General features: G+C 42.2%; 1 long non-coding RNA gene across 1 annotated transcript; it reads left to right on the top strand.

Moving 5' to 3' along the window:
• Window positions 1-4607: 4607 nt before the first annotated feature.
• Window positions 4608-9994, top strand: LOC133482682 (uncharacterized). The gene is made up of 3 exons (XR_009789874.1): window positions 4608-4850; window positions 8786-8854; window positions 9021-9994. It is a non-coding gene; the product is annotated as an uncharacterized LOC133482682 (long non-coding RNA).
• The last annotated feature ends 3074 nt before the right edge of the window (window positions 9995-13068 follow it).

Genomic DNA, 13068 nt, shown 5'->3' with positions numbered 1-13068 from the left:
GTAAAAAAAAAAAAGCTGTGACCAATACAGGTTTTTTTCTTCCTTTTTAAAAAGGATTTGCTCATGAAAAACATTTTTTTAAAACCCTATTATCACATTCCCGCCCTAAAATATCTGCAGTATGGAAGGCAAGACAACATAGAGTAGATAAACATGTGGTGATGATGTTTCATCATTAGCTTAGAGACTATTTTGATATGTCTACCTTTTTACTGTCACCAGTGTGTAATTGTCTTTGTTATATATTAGGCCTTCTCCATAATAGATCATTTCATGCCTATAAATTGAAATAAAGTGATATGCTCACTGCGAATAATACATGCAATGACATATTTGACCTTGCAAGCTCTGCTGCCTGAGAGATCCTTAGGGGACTGATGAGCATCCTTCAGTCTTTTAGCAGATAAATGAAACCGCTTTGTTGAAGGACAAAAGCACACATTAACACACAGTATCACTTTGGAATAAAAACCTTTGCGATGTACTAATTTAATGTCTGCATGTAACATCTGTGTGCATACTCCACTGTCAGGTTATGTCATTGGTTTCGAGAAGTGTTACTGCGGTATTCCCTCAAATAGCGACTGTCCTTAGTAATGGCAAAATGATTAAACAACCATGTACATTTTTTTTTCACTCTTCTAACCAGACAATTATTAATGGAAGCCTTTTATACATTTGGCCTTTGAAGCTAATAAGGGAACCAACCTCTCCCTCCCTTGGAAGGGTGTAGGCAGACTATAAACCTGTCTTTGAATTGCAAAATTTCAACATATGTGATTAGTGGGCGGCACGGTGGACGACTGGTTAGCACATCTGCCTCACAGTTCTGAGGACTGGGGTTCAACTCCCGGCCCCGCCTGTGTGGAGTTTGGATGTTCTCCCCGTGCCTGCGTGGGTTTTCTCCGGGTACTCTGGTTTCCTCCCACATCCCAAAACATGCATGGTAGGTTAATTTGAAACTCTAAAATTGCCCTTCGGTGTGAACGTGAGTGTGAATGGTTGGTTGTTTATATGTGCCCTGCGATTGGCTGCCGACCAGTTCCGGGTGTACTTCTCGCCCGAAGATAGCTGGGATAGGCTCCAGCGCGCCTGCGACCCTAGTGAGGATAAGTGGTACAGAAAATGGATGGATGGGCTTCGTGAATGCATTGCTTGTTAGGGGTATATGCTTTGTGTTCTTTTTCTATCATTGGGAGGGAAACACCACTGGCCTTAGTCAAACTCTGACAATACTGTCAAGATATTGGGTCAGAGAAGCAAGGAAACAGAAGATCCCTTGCTCAACGCACACTGTTTTCTCACTTGCTCTTCTCTCTTAGTACTACATTTCATAAAGAAACATGTCTGGGTCAGAGACTTAATTTCTCCTAAAAAACACCCATGGCCCAGTTAATCGGGTATATCATCAACATATGACAAATAAACACCTCTCTGAAATAGACGCTGTAATTTTTACAGTGTACAGATGCTAATGTACATTGTTTGTAGCCCAGTGTTAACTGTGTTGCTAACAAAAACGGCAGCACCAAAGCACGTAAATGACATGGTTTACAGTTCAATCTTACCATGTTGTGAATAGGTTTCTTGTTCAGCATTAAAAGATATCTTACGATGGCGACTCAGCGGGCGGCACGGTGGACGACTGGTTAGAGCGTCAGCCTCACAGTTCTGAGGACCCGGGTTCAATCCCCGGCCCCGCCTGTGTGGAGTTTGCATGTTCTCCCCGTGCCTGCGTGGGTTTTCTCCGGGCACTCCGGTTTCCTCCCACATCCCAAAAACATGCATGAATTGGAGACTCTAAATTGCCCGTAGGCATGACTGTGAGTGCGAATGGTTGTTTGTTCCTATGTGCCCTGCGATTGGCTGGCAACCAGTTCAGGGTGTACCCCGCCTCCTGCCCGATGACAGCTGGGATAGGCTCCAGCACACCCGCGACCCTAGTGAGGAGAAGCGGCTCAGAAAATGGATGGATGGATGGATGGATGGCGACTCAGCGTTCCAATAGACTTAATAAATTGGCAATCTTTTGTGCGTAACGGTCCGGGTAACTATGCAACTTATGTGTTCCTTCCAGGCCATTTTGTTGCATTTCTACATAATTACAATTTTTATTTTGTATTATACTCCAATTTCACCTGACATAATTGTAAAATACCGTTCACATTTTTTTGTTATTGCAAAACTTTGTTGAATGAAGTTCTCACCTCCACGCACTTCTGGTTGAGAAAATAAACTCTCCTGGCCACCATTTGTGAAAATATGGTCTGCAATCTGTTGCTATAGATTATTACAAATTATGTCTACAATCAAAGTCTGCATCAATAAATTGTCAATTTTCTTGAGTGATGAATAGAGAAATGTTTGAGAAATGTGCGTTGCTCCAGCAGCCTCCACATGACATATAGTATAATATGGTGCAGAGGGCTGGCTGATTGACGCTATTGCTCTCCCAACATGCAGTATGCCTCACATCATTCACTCCCGATGACGAGGATAGAAGACTAGTTCATCAAGTAAAGAGCAGAACTAGAAATATTGGATTGAATGGACTCCAAAACCAAACACCCTGAGAAACTTACCATCTGTCTACCGTGTCTTCTTCTTTGCCAATCGACTTGCCTTTGTCTGTTTTTCTAACAAGTGGGATCACAATCTCTTGCCGATGAACCTTAAAAGGCAAAGCAATCAATAACAAAGGAGGCATTCAATTTATGTTTTAAATCAGAGACAGATCAGCTACTTTGCTTGGTTCTGTGTGGTAGTGTACAATCCCGTTACCCTACTAGGCAGCTGGAGCCATGAGAATAATCACACAGATCCATCTTGACAAGTTTCTAACTTGTCTGGCATACCAATCGGCACCTTGTGCTGTGATAAAGCAGCAGCTAGCATTAACACTACTGGCCCCAATTCTTATATAATTCCCTTTTTTAATTGACCCATATCTAATATGACAGCTTACAAGTGGATACACGACTCACAAAAAAAAGTGAACTTAATTTGACCTTCTCAAAATTTTTGAATGCACATTTCCAACTGTTCAATGTTTCTGTAGTTTTTGAACAATTTATTTTTCTCTAACAAAGAACTCCATCCATCCATCCATTTTCTGAGCCGCTTCTCCTCACTAGGGTCGCGGGCGTGCTGGAGCCTATCCCAGCTGTCATCGGGCAGGAGGCGGGGTACACCTTGAACTGGTTGCCAGCCAATCGCAGGGCACATAGGAACAAACAACCATTCGCACTCACAGTCATGCCTACGGGCAATTTAGAGTCTCCAATTCATGCATGTTTTTGGGATGTGGGAGGAAACCGGAGTGCCCGGAGAAAACCCACGCAGGCACGGGGAGAACATGCAAACTCCACACAGGCGGGGACGGGGATTGAACCCCGCACCTCAGAACTGTGAGGCTGACGCTCTAACCAGTCGGCCACCGTGCCGCTCTAACAAAGAACTGAATGGCAAAATTCACACTAATTGGGCCATAATGAATGTTAGGTAGAAGATCCAGATCCAGATTTTATCATTGCTGAGTGCCACGTAAACTACATGTTTAGCACATCTGTCTCACACTCAAAGATTCTGGGTTTTTATCTCAGATCAGAAGAAGAAGAAGAAGAAGAATCACCTTTTATTGTCATGAACATGCATGCATGCACATGAAATTTGTTCTCTGCATTTTACCCATCACAGTGAACACATACACGTTAGTGGAGCACACTGGAGCAGGGGGCAGCTGAAGCGCCCGGGGAGCATTTCAGGGTATCAGTGTCTTGCTCAAGGACACCACAGCCATGGGTCCAGGGGATGTTGGCGGATGGTCCAGTCAGGGTCTTGAACCTTGGTCCCCCACGGTGGTAGGCGATGATCTTAACCATTGGGCGAGTAGTTCGCATGGGCACCATGGGATTTCTTTGGGTACTCAGGTTTCCTGGCTCCCACATTCCAAAACATGCATGGCAGGGTCATTGAAGAGTCAAAGCCGTGCATAGGTGTGAATGTGATTGTGGGTAGTTTGTCTGTACAGTATGTGCCCTTTGACTGACTGGTCACTAGTCTGAAGTTCCAATTCAGGGTCTGCCCTGTCTCTGAGGAAACATCAGCAGAAGATAGGCTCCAGCTCATCTGTGACCCTGAAAAGGATGCATAAATTTCTGGATGGATGGATGGTATCAGTGTTGCTAGATTTTATTTATTAGATATCCTCATTTTAACCAGGCAATCACATTTCATTAAAAATCCATTTGGCTCTTTTTTTCAAACTTTTTTTTTAACTTGCTGGGCTTTGCAGTACAGAGTCAGTATGATACAGCATTTTCCACCTCCTGCTGGTATTGAGGCAATGCATTCTAATGCAGCATGCAAGGTGTTGGAAATTGCATTCCAACATGATTGATCTGTTTATCCTGGACCAGGCTAGGTTACAATTTAACATCATCACCTTTCCCAAAGACAGTCATGCAATTTAAGATAAACAATCATTGGAGCATCACGTGTGTTTGGTTTACTTAACCATTTACTCTCACTTGGGTTGATGAATTCATTCATTTGCTGAACTGCTCAATCATTTCCTCTCAGCTCATCATTTGTCAACTCACCGCAGACGCACACCAACGGATGTACAGGAGAACTATACGCTGCTGGGTTCCTGAATGCAATTCAGTCAGGCTTCATCTCTAATTAGGGCAAGATAACTTGTTTGGAAAGTCTTCCTCCTCTGCCTCGTGTTCCCCGAGAAACACTCATAAATAAATTGAGGGGGAACATCCACTTTTGAACTTGCTGGGCTTTGCAGTACAAGAAGACGAGTGCTGCGCTCACTGGATCATGTGGAACACGACATGACAGTAAGTTGTCTAAAATGGGCAAAAGCTCCTTTTCTTCTGCGGGAACAGCAAAAAATGATCATAAAGAAATGTTTTTAAGCTGAAATGCAATGTTGTTAGCGGGTCATTTAAAAGGAATGCTGTATGGGAATATTACATGTTGATAAGGCCTTAAATTGTACACTAAAAATTACAATAACATTAACACGCTGACCCCATATCACCTGATTTAATTGTCAATAATTATGATAGACCAGCCAGGACACTTCTTGTATTTCCTCAGCGACAGCATCAGCACAAACATTGTTAGGTTAACATGTAGTTACATACATAGAGTACATACAACCCCAATTCCAAATGAAGTTAGGACGTTGTGTTAAACATAAATAAAAACAGAATACAATGAGTTGCAAATCATGTTCAACCTATATTTAATTGAATACACTACAAAGACAAGATATTTAATGTTCAAACTGATAAACTTTATTGTTTTTAGCAAATAATCATTAACTTAGAATTTTATGGCTGCAACACGTTACAAAAAAGCTGGGACAGGTGGCAAGAAAGACTTAGAAAGTTGAAGAATGCTCATGAAACACCTGTTTGGAACATCCCACAGGTGAACAGGCTAATTGGGAACAGGTGGGTGCCATGATTGGGTAGAAAAGGAGCTTCCCTGAATTACTCAGTCATTCACAAGCAAAGCTGGGGCGAGGTTCACCTCTTTGTGAACAAGTGCGTGAGAAAATAGTCGAACAGTTTAAGGACAATGTTCCTCAACATGCAATTGCAAGGAATTTAGGGATTTCATCATCTACGGTCCATAATATCATCAAAAGGTACACTTCAGAAAACCAATATCAGTAAATACAGTGCGGCGCTACATCTGTAGGTGCAACTTGAAACTCTACTTTGCAAAGCAAAAGCCATTTATCAACCACACCCAGAAACGCCGCCGGCTTCTCTTGGCCCGAGGTCATCTAAGATGTACTGATGCAAAGTGGAAAAGTGTTCTGTGCTCCGGTCCACATTTCAAATTGTTTTGGGAAATTGGGGACGTCGTGTCCTCCTGGCCAAAGAGGAAAAGAACCATCCGGACTGTTATGGACGCAAAGTTCAAAATCCAGCATCTGTGATGGTATGGGGCTATGTTAGTGCCAATGGCATGGGTAACTTACACATCTGTGATGACACCATTAATGCTGAAAGGTACATACAGGTTTTGGAGAAACATATGCTGCCATCCAAGCAACGTCTTTTTCATGGACGTCCTTGCTTATTTCAGCAAGACAATGCCAAACCACATTCTGCATGTGTTACAACAGCGTGGCTTCGTAGTAAAAGAGTGTGGGTACAAGACTGGCCTGCCCGCAGTCCAGAATTGTTTCCCATTGAAAATGTGTGGCGCATTATGAAGCGTAAAATACGTGAACTGGGACCCCGGACTGTTGAACAGCTGAAGCTGTAGATCAAGCAAGAATGGGGAAGAATTCCACCAACAAAGCTTCAACAATTAGTGTCCTCAGTTCCCAAACGGTTATTGAATGTTGTTAAAAGAAAAGATGATAAACACCGTGGTAAACATGACCCTCTCCCAGCTTTCTTGTAACGTGTTGCAGCCATAAAATTCTAAGTTAATGATTATTTGCTCAAAACAATAACGTTTATCAGTTTGAACATTAAATATCTTGTCTTTGTAGTGTATTCAATTAAATATAGGTCGAACATCCATCCATCCATCCATTTTCTGAGCCGTTTCTCCTCACTTGGGTCGCGGGAGGGCTGGAGCCTATCCCAGCTATCATTGGGCAGGAGGCGGGGTACACCCCGAACTGGTTGCCAGCCAATCGCAGGGCACATACAAACAAACAACCATTCACACTCACAGTCACACCTACGGGCAATTTAGGGTTGTCAATCAACCTAGCATGCATGTTTTTGGGATGTGGGAGGAAACCAGAGTGCCTGGAGAAAACCCACGCAGGCACGGGGAGAACATGCAAACTCCACACAGGCGGGGCCGAGGAGTGAACCCCAGTCCTCAGAACTGTGAGGCAGATGCTCTAACCAGTCGTTCACCGTGCAGCCATAGGTCGAACATGATTTGAAAATCATTGTATTCTTATTTTATTTATGTTTAACACAATGTCCCAACTTCATTGGAATTGAGGTTGTACATACACACCTACATACATACTGTATATACATACATACAGTACATACATACATGCATATAAAATAAGGTTGCCAGTGTTGTTGTCTGGATGTCAGTCTAACAACACCATTGCCCCAGTTGTATGTGGGGTGGCATCAGGGCTGACACATGGCATGAGACACATCTGTCTATAAAACAAGCCAATTCTACCAAGGTTAGAAATATACCGTGCTGTAAAAATATTCCTAGAATTTTTTTAATCATTTTTTCATCCTTTAGGTACATCTCTCCTTTCAAGATGCATTATAAAGGAACAGCTTAGCAACCGTGACTTGCCGAACACCAGCCAAAACAATGTATATAATACAAATAAAACTGGATAAATTATAGTCCGTTTTTTGCTTTAAATATTTTCTCAGCTGCATGTTGCCTGCTGCCAATATTTTTTTTCGTGTTCAGAACACAGGTCACAGGTTTGATTGGCTCACGTTCAAACTGTGTATATTTTTCTTAGATGAAGTTAATACATGAATTTTTTTTTAAGCGGATCTTATTATCATACATATACATAATGTATGCAGTATCAACAATTGTAGGACGCCTAGTGAGGTCATCTACAGGAATGAATTTCCAGTTCAATGTGACAGACCGTGCTTGTTTCTTAAATAAAAACATTCATACTGTATGTAATATATTCCTAGCAAGATCATTGTGGTATAACAGTCTGTCATCTTTAAAAAAATAAATAAATAAAAAAAATTAACCCTGACTAAAAGTTAATTTCTTTATTTGGCTTGATCTGCAACTGTCACGTTCGTGGTTTGGGCGAAGACGAGGAACGCAAGGCAAGAACATGGAGGACCCAAGTGCAGGGAAGCAGGGAGGCAAGGCAGGAGTGCGGGAGTCTCAATAAAATAATATTTAATCTTCAAAAAGGGCAAACAAGGATATTGGATAAAGCAAAACTAAACGAAGTCCCACATTAGATAACAACCAAACCAAAGTAACAAAGAAACACTTGAATATCTAAAACTGGAAACAAACTATGACCTGTGAGTAAGACGTGGAACAGAGGGACAATGACACCTGACGATGACATACCACAATGACAACAACAACTGCCGACTATGACATGGCAAAGACATGTGACAACGACAATGAACCGAGAAGAAGTGAAAGAAACCAGGGAACTAAATACAAACAGATTGATGAGACAACGAGGAACACCTGGACAAGAAACGAGTGGCTGGAGAGAGCTGATTGGTCGACACAAGGTAAACAAAAACAGGTGGACACAACAACCTAATGAGCACACGACAAAGATGGAACACAGAAAAACATTGAACAAAACTAAACAGAACCCAAACCAAAACACAGACCATGACAGCAACTGAATGTTCTTTTGTTGGCTTGGTGATACGAGAGGGAGAAGCTCCTTTACTAGACCATAAACAAACATCTCATTGGAATCTATAAGCCAAGTGGTCAATGCTGCCTCAAGATGCTCACCGTAAATCTCTTGTGGGGGCCGCCCTCTCCCTCATCAAATTATGAAGAATCTGTGAGCCATGAAACACTAACGGTGACGCATCACACTGGTGCCTAAAAATAGTGAAGGCCGAAACAAAACAATTTTCTTCTACATCCATATTTTTACTCAAGAATCCTTTTAACTATCCCTTTCTCATTCCCTGAGGCCTCTGCAGAGAGGTGGCTGAGGTCAGACATCCTAATGTGCTTTGCCTGTGTAGTGCGGTTCAGTAAAACGCTAACACATCCCCATGATGTCATCATGAGACAGATACTGCTGCTCTGCACCATGAAAACAGTGGATGAAGTGCTTATCCTCTTCTCAGCACACAGGTCTGAGGTGTGTCTTGTTGCTGTGATACCAATTGCAAATCCACTGAAACAAATGAAAAGCAGGAATGCTCCAACAGCTAAAATGCAAGACACATTGCGTTTGGAAGTTGTTTGTTTAAATCATGGCATTTCCACGAAAGGGCATATTTTAATGCACTGCACTTTTTTGACAGCTCACCACCTGATGAACCAGTGGCAGTGCTGGCCTTAATGGCGCCCTGTGCGAAGCCCCCGAGGTGGCACCCCCAGGGCCCTAGATGACCCCCCACCCCCCCAGTCATTAGTCTACGGGTTGTGTGGGGTGGCGACGGAGGTTTTTCACCCTTCAGTGCCGCTCCAAATACTACATGGTCCCCAGAGTGCGACCCTGTGCAGTCATTTCCTCTTAAAGCAGCTCAATGGCTCCTCATACACAGAATTAACTGTTTGAAAAAAAAATCACTATCTAATGACAAACATGTAGCTCTGATTTTTTTAAATGTGATTTTTTTGGGAATCACAAAATTTCGAGGTACATATTTTTCATCTGACAGATTTTTTTATTATTATTTTAAACCTATTGAGACATTATTGGAAGACAAAGAAGTCAGGCTAAAGGAACCATATGCAAAAAAGTATTCAACATCTTCTAACACTATCCATCCATCCATTTTCTGAGCCGCTTATCCTCACAAGGGTCGCGGGAGTGCTGGAGCCTATCCCAGCTATCTTCGGGCAGGAGGCAGGGTACACCCTGAACTGGTTGCCAGCCAATTGCAGGGCACACATAAACAAACAATCATTCACACTCACATTCACACCTATGGGCAATTTTAGAGTCTTCAATTAAGCAACCATGCATGTTTTTGGGATGTGGGAGGAAACCGGAGTGCCTGGAGAAAACCCACGCAGGCACGTGGAGAGCATGCAAACTCCACACAATTTGAACCCCAGTCCTCAGAACTGTGAGGCAGACGCTCTAACCAGTTGTCCACCGTGCCGCCCTTCTAACACTAATCTAAATAAAATTATACAGTTTTTTAATGTCATCTTATTTTTTATTAATATGCATTTTGTACATTTTAATTTTAATCGTAATCTTAGCACTGAGGCTAGCAAAAGATCAGGTGATCAGTCATGACTCAACATGTCAATGACTTGTCACCATATTAAAACTTTGTTTGTTCGTTTGTCGGTTCGTTGTTTTTTTGTTTTTGTTTGTTTTTATATATATCTGTCCTGCTTGGCTGCTTGGTCATGCAGAATGGAGCATCTCCATACCTTTTTATGTTGGAACAGTTTTTTTGTGCAAAAGGGGAGTTTCATAGACTGCCTTTGTGGTTATTTCTATTATGATGGGTAGTTACTGAAAATTGCACTTGGACAGAAGAAGGCTTAAGAAGGGCGAGACAGAATAGAGATGGCAGTGAGAAAAATAAGTAAAGACGGAACTAGCTGTCAGAAAAAACAACTCACGAACAAAACAAAAAACAAAACAAAAAACATGACTACTAAAATTACATTGGAGTCAGGATTTATACGGGACACTAGTGCTACACCTTGTGAGAGAGGGACAGGACAGGATTGGGTAGGACAGGACAGGAAAGAGACAGGATGGGAACAGAACAAGACAGTAGTAGTCCAATTGGAGTTTGGCGGTAGACTACCAATAATACCTGAACACCTGCAGAAACTGAGGGTGAAGGAATACCATGAGTGCGTGTCTACGGACACATGCAAGTGAATGGACTCAACGCACAATAAACATCAGAAGAGTCCTGGAGTTGCTGGGCAGACATGTTGAGGACGGAGCAGGTCGCCCCACCTGTTGAAGAGAGAAGGGCGGGCCCCGGCGGTGGCTCAACCGCCAGGACGTAACCCACGCCAAGGGGTCCAGCACCATCTGCCAATCCCACTGAAGCGCACCAACTGGCCACCAGGAGGAGCTGCTGCTGCACGGGGTGCCTTGAATCTGTGCTCTGTAAAATGAAATGTCAAGACTGTCAAGGTATTCTAGAGAGAAATGTGCTTCCCAGTGTCAAAAACACTTCGTCTCAGTCACAGGTCATGGGTCTTACAACAGGTTAATGACCCCAAAACATGCGGCTAAAAACACTATTCCAAAGTGTGCGTGTGTGTGTTGTGGTGGGAGAAAGAGCAGTTTCCACACTGGTGACTTTTCAAAGCCCTTTAGTATAAATATCAGCCATCTGTGATGCCATCTGCATTGGGGTGCTGTATCGTACACTAAGGCCGAGCCACCAAACACAGACAGGTTTCCTCTCATGGCACCAACTGGACCGCAAGTGAGATATGTAACTCAAATACAATGAGCTACAATCAACAATGAACTGGCATCATATTTCATGTCCACCTGCTATCCATTTTAACTAAAGTGAGGTCATCTTTTAAAAGAGCAGTCATGATCTAACGTGTGTGTGATTCCACTAGACACTAGTCAAACCTTTGACTTGTTAAACCACAGAAAACCTGAAATTTAATTAATTTGTTCCAAACTCTTTAGTCATGAAATCTTGATTAACTGTACATATAGTGTTTTAGGTCATCTCACTTTGAATGTGTGAAAAGAAGTTAACCACTGTATATGACTATATAAAAATACAACTACTTACCCTTTATTGATGAATGTCAGAGGCTTAGGCTCAGGTGACAGGCAGGACCCTGGACTGGTCACTAGTCAATCACAGGCCACTTACAGCAACAACAACCACACACAATCACATTTACACCAATGGAAAATTTTACAGTAGTCAATTAACCTACCAGAGTACCAGGAGAAAATTCACGCAACCACGGGTACAAAATGCACACAGAAATGCACAAGCTGAGAACAGAAACTGAAACTTTAGACTGCGAGAGGACACTAAGAAGAATACTGTATTTTTCAAATATGTATTGTTGCCATTTTTTGCTTTTCGAATCAGGAGTCGTCACAGGGAGGCACTAGCATAATTTATTCGACAATATTTTTTTACGCCGAATGCCCTACCCGCAACACACACATTGTTTTCATCCAGGCTTGGAACTAGCAGCTCTGAGTATTGGGGCACTGTCCAGGAGTCAAACCTGCTATGTCTGAAGTGGGACGATTATTACCATATCATTTAGTGTTTACTCCTTTCTTCTTATTTTATTAATGATGTTAACTTGTCACTTTAGCCATGTTGTACTGAGCAGCCAACATGTGTAGCAATTGGTTTAATTTTCTTTTCTATTGTCATCTTCACATATTTGCTCTTTGCCAACACTGGTACCCTTTCTGGGGTTATCAGAACACAAATAGCCCCCCCCCCAAAAAAAAATTAATCAAAACAAAATTTCACACAATGTCACATGTAACGCATGATGACAATTCAACCTTCAATTGTTAGTATGAGCTTTGAGGCATTTTTCTTCCATAAATTGTGGTTGGTTTCTAAATTGTATGACCTAAGATATTTGGCTGTTTACTGCACTTTGCCATGAGCCTGCTGCTATTATGGAAACATTGGGAAATCGTGTTTTCTTTTTCTTTTCTTTTTTTAAATCAGAACTTCCATAACCATTGTAATTGCAGGGCAAACGTATTTTAAAATGAGCCATCCATCATCTTTTGACATCGGTTGTGAAGTATTTCTGTTGCTTTACGACACTTCGATTCAGATTTTCTGCTGTGACCTTTTTATATCCAGGTGAAATAAAAAGAAAAATCAACAAAGGAGAAGGGAAAAAAAACACAGCGGAGTATTGTCAATGGTACACAGGACCGAAGACCCTGAATTATGTTGCGTATTTGTTGCTCCGTCTCCCATCAAGTGATGTCTGTCTGCATGTTGCTTTGTGTGCTTTGCGAGTGAGTGCTTGCGATACGTTGTTTCAAGCTATCTAGTTATTGGAACGGAAAGGAATGGAGGAAGGCTGGTGCTGCGGCTGAAGAGCAGGCCACTTGAGGGGGGAGAGAAATAGAGAGAAAGAGAGAGTGAAACTGAAGAGAGGTCACTGGGGAGTGAGAAGCCTTTTGTTATTTCTGTCGATTGTTGGGAAACTGTAAAGGGGGATTAATTTATTTCAAGTTCTGAGAGCAGAGAACTGTTCTTTACCCAGAATAGACCATTTTCACCTGTTGTGAAAATCCCTAACCAAGAGTTGATGGGAGGGGAACAGATGTGTCATTTTTTGTCAGGGGAAGCATTGATCATATAATGATCAGATGTGACCCTTTTTTTTAAAATAAAGAAACAA

This window comes from Phyllopteryx taeniolatus, chromosome 8 (genome assembly GCF_024500385.1).
Source record: "Phyllopteryx taeniolatus isolate TA_2022b chromosome 8, UOR_Ptae_1.2, whole genome shotgun sequence".
Classification (NCBI taxonomy): Eukaryota; Metazoa; Chordata; class Actinopteri; order Syngnathiformes; family Syngnathidae; genus Phyllopteryx; species Phyllopteryx taeniolatus.
Note: the sequence above shows the minus strand (reverse complement) of the source record. Positions and strands in the feature narration are given on the sequence as shown.